Below are 10,462 nucleotides of genomic sequence, written 5' to 3'. Positions count from 1 at the left end.
TGAAATTTCTGCAGTTTACATCAGGCAATATGTAGAGAAGCGTATGAATAGGCAGAGATAAAGATAGAGGTATATGCACCCACACACACAATTTGAGGGTCCCTAGACTCTGCTCCGTGTATGCGTGGCCCATTCATTTTTTTTTTTACATTCCTAATTGATCCATCAATCAAAGTTAAGCAGTACCTTTGTGAAGCCTTCTTACAAAATACTTACTACATGGCATAATTCAGCAACCACCTCACAATTTGCTTTCACAGACATTATTATCAGCAATTACACTTACAATAGTCGCCACTGTATCTTTACCCATAGTGTTCCACATCCAATGATGGTGTCCAGCATTCCTAAGTTGGCTCTATAGGCTATATATGCTCTCAGTGCGACTCCTGGGCTATTTTAGAGATGTTAGCACAAAAATCTGCATGTCCTTTTTTCCTAGTCATGATTATCCCATCATTTCTTTTGCAGGTGAGAATATTCATTTTCTCTCATCAATTTGATCCAATTAGTCAGGTTGCAAGTGCCAGATTGGAACATATAATCAAGTGTTCTAAAATGAGGATAAAGGGCATCGGAGAGGATGAGAAAGTGGAGGGTAGAAAGGCTTGTTGATTTTCCTCATCAAGCAAGCCTTGTAAGAGGCACCTTCAGACACAGAGGCTGGAGATGGGAACTAGGCTGGAAGGCAGTGGGATCCAAAGAACTCATGCTCCTGGGAGACACAGACCAAATGCCCAAACGCCCATTTTCACACTCCTGATTCACACTGGTAACTTAATAATATCTTTTAAAGAGCGATATAAGTATAATTTCCAGATAACTGATTAGCTTAGGAAGTCAAATATCTCACTTTTCCTCTTAATAAGGTTAAATCATTAATATTTTCTATAAGTTCACCATTTTTATGACTTTGCAGTTTGCTTTATCAAAATAAAGCATTAATCACCCTCTCATGCCCTCATCTCTAAATAAATGAGCATATTATCTATCCTAAAAAGGTCCCAATAGGAACCAACAGTATCTCCAATAATAGAAATATTTGTTTAATTCTTTGCTGTGAAAAACTAATAGAATAAAAAATAAGTACATTTTATGCCTCATTTTACCTCACATCAAATTTATGCCTCTTCAATGTTATACCTCAATTGAAATGAAGCACATTTGATACAAAAGGCACATGAGCCAAACTATAGGATTTAGGTGCACAGTGAAAATTGTCCAGTTATTTGTTTCCAGTCTTCTTGTCACACTCAGTTCTTGACTATCCATGTTATCATTTTTCTGGAAGGTCATTGGTCCTTAGTATTGGTCAAGATAAACCTTCACAGCCTTTTCCTCTGTGCTGTTTCAGCTGGCTAATTATTTGAATGTGGTTGCAGATTGTGCTTAATATACCTACACGTAGTCACTATGAAACTACATTCAAATGGATTAACATAAAGTAGAAAAAATATTCTTTCTTGTTTCCAACATCTTAGTTTATTTACCAACATTTATCCAATAAGAAGGTACTCACTATTTACTATATGCCATGTGCATGACAGGTGACAACGATGTATTAGGAAGGGTCTGTACCCTCAAGAAACCATAAAACGAATACCGACAATGGAGGTAGAACCCAGCTTGGCCACTGAAGAGCTATGTGATCATAGACAAGCTTCACTCTCTTCCCTATGAAATAGAGGGAGTAATGGATACTTCACAAGATTTTTAATAGAATGAGTTGAACATCTAAAGTGTTACGTAAGGCGATTGGTGATAATAAAGGAGGCAAGAAAGGAAATAAAGTGCTAATTTGGTGTAACAGAGGGAACAAAACAGTGGTAGAAATCAAAGAAGTAAAAAGTGTGCACTAGAGGGGATCCACACAGAGCGGGATGTCTCTCTACAAAACCCAAGCCAGGTCCCCAGGCCATCTGAAAGGAGACTGCATTTAGAAGCCTGCGCGCTGTCATCGGCCTATTGCAGTCTCTTCCTAGGTGAGTTGGAGACCTCATCTCTATAGTGGATTGAAAGCTCAGAGGTCAATGTTGACAGAAGAACTCATATCATTGATGGCTGCTTCTGGATTTGATTGTCTATTTAATTAAATTACCAGACAATCAACGTAGCAACACTAGTTCAGCAGAACTCTTGGAAAGTAAGTGTGCAGAGTGAGGATATTTTGAGAGAAAGTTTCTGTGAAGGTAGCCTTTGAAATTTACTTGATCATTGAAAGAAGATTTAGTGAGTAATTACTGTTTGCTGGACAAACTTACATATTATGGAGAGGGAGGGAAATTACAATAAATTATCAGAGGGAAGATACAGCTGAGGACTAAAGGAAGTGTGGCAGCTTACCAGGCAAAGAGGGAGGGAAGCGCACTCCGGGCAGCAGGAGCAGCAGGTGCAGCTCCTCAAAGGGGAGGGCGAGCAGAGCTCTGTAGAACTGTGGGGAGAGGGAGCTGCTGGGTTTCTCAGGAGAAGAGGCTGGAGAATTAAGAAGGCACCAGAACAAGCAGGCGATTGTAAGTCATGTTACAGAGTTTTCATTTTATCCTAGGAGCCTTAGAAAGGCATTAATGGTTTTAAGTCGGGAAAATAACATGATGAGATTTTCAGGAAAGAAAGTTGACTCTGGCTGCAAGGTGGAGCATGGGTTGCAGAGAATTAAGGCAGGAGTTAGAACAGTTAGGAAACTCATGCAAGAGTCCAGGCAGAGAAATTTGGTGGCCCAGACTGAGCTAAGTGCAATGGAAATGGGAAGTAAGGGATTGAACATAGAAATAAGGTATAGAGGAGTCCAGGTTCAATCCTAGTAAACTGTTTTAAATCACTATAGATCAGGAACACCGGGAGAGTCTGCCTGGTGTGGTTAGTGGTTAGAAGACAGAGGATGGATTCAATTCCAGACAGGTTGACTTTTTGGTGCCTGCAATATTTCTTCTTGATATGTCTTGTAGGCCATTGTATCAATGGAGCTGGTACTCCAGCAAATAGGCTGAACTGGAGATAGAGATATGGAAATAATTGACATTTAATAGGAAGTGAAGTTATGTAGATGGCTGAGGTCACAGAGAAAGTGAGAAGATAGCCTGGAAATGAACTCTGAGCAACAATTCCATGTAAGAAGTGAGCAGAGGACAAGAACTTCATGAAAAAGACAAAGAAGGAGTGGTTAAAGAGTTCAGACGAAATCCAGCTATTGCGGTGCCACAGAAACTGAGAGGCTACTTTAGGAAGGACAGGGTAATCTGTATTGCCAAGTTTCACAGAGAAGAAATCAGAGACCTTTTAAAGCGGTTTCAGTGGAATGGAACAGGCGTGAGCCAAATTAGAAGAGCGCAGATTAGAGAGGGTGGTGAGCAAATGGAGATAGCGGGAATAACTCTTTCAAGAATTTTGGCCATGAAGGGGAAGAAAGATCTAGAGCGGTAGTTAGAGGGGGCGAGCCAGATTGTAGACCACAAATAGCTACCCAAAGAACAAGATTGTCAGTGAAGCTGAATTCGTTGGAGCCAATGGATACCTTTCACAGTCTTTTCAGGAGGGAGGCCTACAGCTAAATTGGCATGTGGAGAGAGAGAGCTCTCAACCAGAAACAAGGAGTGTGTATGGAAGAAGCAGGGAGGCGACGATGGGCTCATTCACATCATTTTTTTATTACTAGAAAAAGGCAAGTGGACTTACATTTTTGATTAGTGCTCTTTCCCTCTCTCTCCTTCTATCTCTCTCTCTCTCTCCCTACCCTGCCTTTCTATTCCTCTCCTATGTATTTATTTAAGAAGACTTTCTAGCCTAGGAAAAAAGGGACTCCTCATCAGAAAAAATAGTCACCAACCATAGCATCATCCTGTTTTCGTGCAGTCTTGATATTCAATTCTCCTTTATCATATTCTGCACAACTGCTTCTTTTTGCTTAGTAAAATAAATTTATTGTGAATCTACAAAAACAAAATGACAGGGACTTCTAACTGAGATAAGAGCCTTCTTTTAGATCCTTTAGAAGCAGTTTTCAGAATATTTTCTAGCATTTTAAATGCATACGGTGATATCTAATCTGGAACCCAAGAAAGCCAATTTAAAAATTCTTTATTTCCCACGCACGTACTCTAAAAGGCAAGTTAAGCTGAATCATCTCTGGAGTTGGGTTATTGCTTGCTTGGGGTCCAACAAGAAGCAGGTGTATCATAAACGACAATGTTTGTATTCACTTACAAAGCAGCAATATTTCAACCTCATCATAGCCATAACACTTCAGGAAGAGTCCTTAACATTCTCTCTCCCTTGCAACAAAGCGTCTTTTCTTATGAGGAAATATGTGTAAGATATTTGGTTTCAAAATGGATTCGAACAATTTTTTCATCTGGAGAATACATGAAAAGGTAAATCAGTGGACAACTACATTTGAAAACTTCCAGTGGCAATATAGATCTTCTGGAAGTCATGGAAAGTATTTAAGTTGCTGGTATCAAATAATTAATGATAAGATTCTACAGGTTAAAAATTGCTTACTCATATCTGAAGGGGAAGTAATAAAATATTGTACCAATAAAAAGTAATAATCACAATCACTGTGGATCTACAAAACCTTGTTAAATATCCCTTGACAACAATTTTCAAAAACTCTAAGTAATTACCAAGGCTCATTTTAAATTAAAACCTGGCCCTGGTGCCCACGTCACTTTTACGCTCTCATGGTAACAAGAGTCTTATGATGGCTTTGTGTATATTGCTGCAGAGTTAGCTGGCTGGCCATCCTTATGATATAATCTTCTTCCACTGCAATTTAATTAAAACAGTGAAAGATCTGACCTTTGCTGGAGATTTTCTTATCCATTGCACTAAAAATACCCCTGGAAGCAATCTGTCAATATGATTGTTCAAGCACAATCCTGCGAGTACTGGAGAAGAAGAGAAAGGAAATGAGAAAAACCAGAACCCATAAGGGTTAGCACAGGATAGCACATGATTAGTTGTCTTGAAACCAGAGTCACAAAGTTGTCTATGAGGAGGATAGGAAATAGATACAAGCCACCTAATTACATGAAGCAATGAACCAAAGTCCCGCATCTAATGTCTGCAGGTAACAAGGGCACGATCAAGAAGAATTGTTTCCCATTCCCCAACTTCTCTTTCAGGAATTATCCTTGTGTCCATTTTGGTTTGGATGATACTTAGAGGCTTCAGAGCCTTGATTTATAGATATTCATGGGAGGCCTTCCTGTCCTATAACCCCCAGAATTCTGTGCATTCTGTAGCAAAAGATTTTGCAATGAAGAAAGAGTTCTTCTTGATAGATGGTAACTGGAGTTCATTATCCACTCTGTTCTGATGATTGAGATGTTCCTGCCTGGTCATAGGATAAATGTGGTTTATCTTCAGAGCTGTGGTGAGAGAGCAAATTTTCTCCTTTTCACTGTGTAAATGTGGGCTTCTGGTTTAAGGTAGAATCTGATGAGTGAGGAGTGGCAGTACTGGAGAGAAGTAGAGTACTGCTCAAGGAGAAATGGAGCCCATGATGGGGAAGAAATCCCACTAATCATGCTAGTCATTCAATAGAGAATGGTAAAAAAAAAAAAAAAAGTCCAGATTTGAGGTCAGACAGACCTGGAGTCATCTCCTTCACCACTTCCTAGTCACCACTCCTTAAGAAATACACCAATCAGGCTCAGCCTATAAAATGGGAATAGTATTATTGATTTTGCAAACTTGTCAAGATAATAGGGATAACTTTCATATATCATCTGGTACATATTTCATGTTTAGTAATAAGTAGAAGCTATTATCAACAGTCAGGAAAATAAAAACCCCACTAAAGAAATTGTGGGTCAGTGTAGGAAGCCACAGATTCCCCAGTGAAATGTGAACTTAAGTTGGATTCTAATGGCCAAACTGCTCTTGTCAACCAAACGAATCCGGCGGTCGGTGCACTTTAGTCAGTAATCCTGTCTAGTGCTTCAACTGGCTGTGCTTTAACTAGTGCCCCATATCAGCTGTGAATTTGGAAAACTGAGTTGAATCTAAGGCATGGGCAAAAGCTAAGAGAAACTGTATCTTATTCATGTTTGTATCCAGAGCTGAACTTCAAAATCTTTGACACTCAGTATGGAACAAGCATCAACCAACAAGAATGGGTCTGACTGCAGACAAGTAAACTAGCTGTGACAGTGTATACTGCATGAATATCAGTCCTGCACTTCTCTATAATGGCTAGCATTGAACTTTGTACACAGGAAGTGTTCAATTAATGTTTATTGTATTGAATTCACACTGCCTTTACCTGGTCATTTCACAAAAGTGAGGTTAATGAGTACAAAAGTTGAATCAACAAAGATCAAGTTGAGGTCTTTTTTCTTTTTTCTCCATGAAGATTTTTCAGTTTTTGTGGATCAGCTTGAGCGTATGTTGTCTGACTTAAATTTGATCTTTCATCATCTTTCTTTTGATAAAATAACATTTTAGATAATTTAAATAATAAACTTGTTTTCATTGATTGATTATTAAGATTCATTTGTGTCTTAACTCATTCCAAAGGGATATGAAACAGCTGTATCTTGAGTTATAGTTTATAAGGAGCTTATCAGGATTCTTGTGACAACTCTTGAAAAATGAGAAGACAAGTCCAGAGTGGCTAAGTGACTTAGCAGAATCAGACAAGTAGTGAAGTGCAGAGTCAAGACTCACACCCAAATCATGTGGTTTCAAGCCAAGTACTCTGTTCCCTCTGCACCACACAGCCTCTGGGCTGTCTACTTGAAGTCAAGACCAGGCTTTAGTTTAGGTAGACTCAAGCCTTACTGACAGCTAACTCTCCTAGTGCTGTGTCCATCTTCTCGTGCTCCAAGCTTCAGCAGCTAGGGCAGCACCTGCATGCATGCCTGCTTAATGAGTCAGGACATGTGATTTTGAGGACATTTGCTGGTCTTTTTACATTACCAGGACTCTCTGGTTCTCATGAGAGCCTGGGATTTCTCCAAGCTTATTACCATTGGTTACCTTTACCAATGGCTGTGCTCATCATCACAGTCGTTAAGTTTCCCCAACACACACCAGTCGTCGCTCTTAAATACACCTACAGCCCAGCTAATGATTTCGTATGAATAGATTGGAGTTGTCAGAAAGGTGAAAGCCATCACAACTTCAGTTCTGATGATGCACTTCAGTTCTTTGCCCTTCTACATCTGTTTTTAAATCAAGTACAAACTTTATGATTATACTCAGCAGAGGCATCTGGAAGATGTGTTAATACTTGTTGGCAGTAGACGCCAGATGGGTTATTCAGTCTGGAACAGATGGTAAATTGTTATTAAATAATGATAAGCCTGGACTTTCCCACCGTTCATGATTCTCATTTTCTATTGATAAGTTTACCATTTTGGTTTAACTCAGTTTTCTAAATTTCTCTTTCTAACCCACATGGTTTTAAGAGGAAAGGAGGAGAAATTTTTCTCTTTGATTAGAGAACATCTCAAACTCTCAAGACACTTTGGGGTTGAAAAATGAACTCCAATGAGTTCATGATATTATGGTAGAGCTAGAAGGCTCATCATTGTTTTCATGGCCACAGATCTAGGATTTTTCTGTTCCTATACTGCTAATTATACTACCATTTTCCCATAATTCTCCTCCTATTCAGTACTGTCAATGAAATTTCCTGGGGGAACTCTAAGCAAAGGCAAACAGCCAAATGGGAGTAAAGTACACTTTTTTTTTTTTTTAGTTTAGCACCATTTATTAAGTGATCTCAGCTGATGCCGTAGCTGCTGCGTGTCAGCCTGTTCTCAAAACATAAAACGCTCTTCCAATTCCTCTTGTCCAGGACGGAAGGATCTTCCAGGTAGCACACCAACAGAACAAGAGATTCCGATGATGCCAGCTTCAATGATGATGCCATCCAGAGAGGAAGAGGGTCATGACACATTCAACCGCGGCTTCCAGAGGTTTTGAAAAAGGAGCCTTTGGGGGCCCAGGCTGTCTGGCATTTTGTTGCTGTCGGTGTGGGTTTTGTATTCCATAATGGTGTTGGGAGGTAGATTAAGCACTCGCCAAAGTGTATCCCGGATTAGGGCTATGGTTGCTTGGTCACTGGCAGTCTTATTCCATATTGAAATAATGTCCTCCTGGAACTGGACAGAGACCACAGCCCCACAGATCTCCTCCCCAACCATGAACTGCTCCCCCAACATGGCCAGGATGAGATTCTCCCAGCAACGGGTTGCCAAGCCCTTTCGCAGCCGAATAATCCACTTGCCACGATTTTTATTTGCATCATCCTCCCACATGGGTTTAATTCCTTCTTTGAAGAGATGGAAGTCACTGTGGCCCGTCAGGTCCCCGGGACGTACCATGTGGCTGTAAAACCTCCAGAACTGCTCCACAGAGGCAAAGGTGCCGATCTGTTTGATGTTCTGTTCGTAGCTCTGTGAGCTGGTAGGCCAGCCGGGGGTTCTCCTGGAGTACCAGAAAGTGCAGTTGTACTGCAGGGGATGCTCTGCTGGTCCTGGGACAACAGCCTTCCTCTTGCTGCTGCCCTGACTCTTGTCTCATTCTGTTTTTTCCTTCTCACCATCTTTCTGTGTGCTGTTTTCTTCATTCTGATCATGGTCCCCACTGTCATCATCTTTCAATGCGTCGAACTTGTTGTTCATCCTCTCGCCGCCGCCGTCGCCACTCGTAAAGTACACTTTTATTAATATCTGCATAAATAGCCAATATTCAAATGTAGTTCTCTCTGGAAGGCAGGAGTTGAAATAACCAAGTTAGAGTTAAGTCTTGAATGGGACTTCTACCGCTTCTTAAATTGAAATCTTGGCCTAGATGTATGGAATAAGGAAATTGAGGGAAGAAAGGAGTGAGTTTTCTGGTTCTGCGGAGCTTCTGCCTCATCTTGTCACAGGTGACAGGGTAACTGAGGACAGGCCGTGGGTCCACTTAGTGTCATGAATAGAAGAGTGAGACCTGGATGGGTGACATGCAGGGACAACACAAACACTCACAAGTCAATGCTGCCCAAGTTGACCAAGTTGGAGAATGGGAAGAATCTAGGAAAGAGTGAATTAGCATAGAAAGAAAAGATAATAAGTGCCATGTGGAGTGATATCCAGGGTTCAAGAAAGTTACTGCCACATCTATAATTCTTACTTGACTTCCTAATGCCTGGAATTCTGCTAACATAATCTGTTCAGAATTTTATTTTAAATATTTTATAGCTAATAACCTATGGTCAAAAAATGATCAGACAGCAGATTTGGTGGCCTAACGAAGAGAGTAAGCAGGCAATGTGCACCAAAAATGGGAGTCCAGGGAGAGCAGGGGAGAAGAGACACCCAAATCAGAATAGTTCAAAACCATGGCCATTGAAGAAAAACGTGTTTTGCCTTGGCCTGGCCTTAGAATTCAGATAAGGTATAGCAGAATCTTCTTAGTCATTGCTTTACTAGCTGTTTAACTTCTTTGTTGACTACCCAAAGTGGAGTGAAATATCAGTGAACTTGTTCCATGGAGGCAAGGAGAGAGCCCAGAGAGAGTGCATCTTCTCTCAGTTCCACCTGAGTCAAAGGTTTTCCTTTCTGTATTTCAAATAGACCCTCGGGATTGATGGAACCATCCTCGTTTATGAACTATCTATCTTACTAATTAATCATTGGGGATATACAAAGAGCACACTACAACTGAAAGTTAAGATTTCCTTTTGATCTCTTGGGTTTGTTGCTTTTTTTTTTTCATCGAATTTTTCCTAGATACTACTACAGAAGTTAGATGGGATTAAACAACAAGATGAATATATACTAGAGCAAGGCAGAGAGATAAAAAGCCACCATAAAGATAAACAATATCTCCAAAGATAAGAGACAGCTAGGTAAAGATACCGCCATATCTTCTGCCAAAGTCAGAAGGAAGGATGGAGGTTGAGCAACAGTGGGAGTTTAGGGTCTTACAATGGCAATGTGCAGTCCCAGAAGCACAGTCTCAGGAAGGGAGGAGCACTCCTTTTCAATATAGGAGGAACTCATGCCTCTTAGAAAAAGGTAGCCAAGTCTGTGAATTTCCAATTCCAAGAACAGTTGTTATCTGCCACTGCACACTCCTGAAAGCACACTCTGGGCAAAGACAAATGATATTACAAGGTAGGGTTTTGGCCTGAAATTCACATGTGATTCTCTCCCTTAATGCACAGGACCGAACTATGCATGGGCCTAGATGCCCAGAAATTTTCAAATTGTGTTCCTCAGAACCCTAGCATTTCCTATTATTATCTCTCTGGCTGGCTCAGGGAGTTCCAAGGAAATTAATCAGGTAGAGCTTCCGCCTCTACCCCATCACGGTTTCCGCCAGAGAGGCTCATTTTAATCTGTATATTATACTGGAGTTCTATGTAGGATATCTTGAGGATGTATATAGGACATATATATATAGGATATCTTGAGGACAGATTCTGCCACTAAAAAATGTTACAAAAACTCACTGGCATTGATAA

General features: G+C 40.4%; 1 pseudogene; it reads right to left on the bottom strand.

The window, feature by feature from the left end:
• Positions 1-7,689: 7,689 nt before the first annotated feature.
• LOC103560421 (eukaryotic translation initiation factor 4E type 2 pseudogene) lies at positions 7,690-8,651 on the bottom strand (annotated as a pseudogene).
• Positions 8,652-10,462: the final 1,811 nt, after the last annotated feature.

The sequence above is a fragment of the Equus przewalskii genome, chromosome 13 (genome assembly GCF_037783145.1).
Source record: "Equus przewalskii isolate Varuska chromosome 13, EquPr2, whole genome shotgun sequence".
Taxonomy (NCBI): Eukaryota; Metazoa; Chordata; class Mammalia; order Perissodactyla; family Equidae; genus Equus; species Equus przewalskii.
Note: the sequence above shows the minus strand (reverse complement) of the source record. Positions and strands in the feature narration are given on the sequence as shown.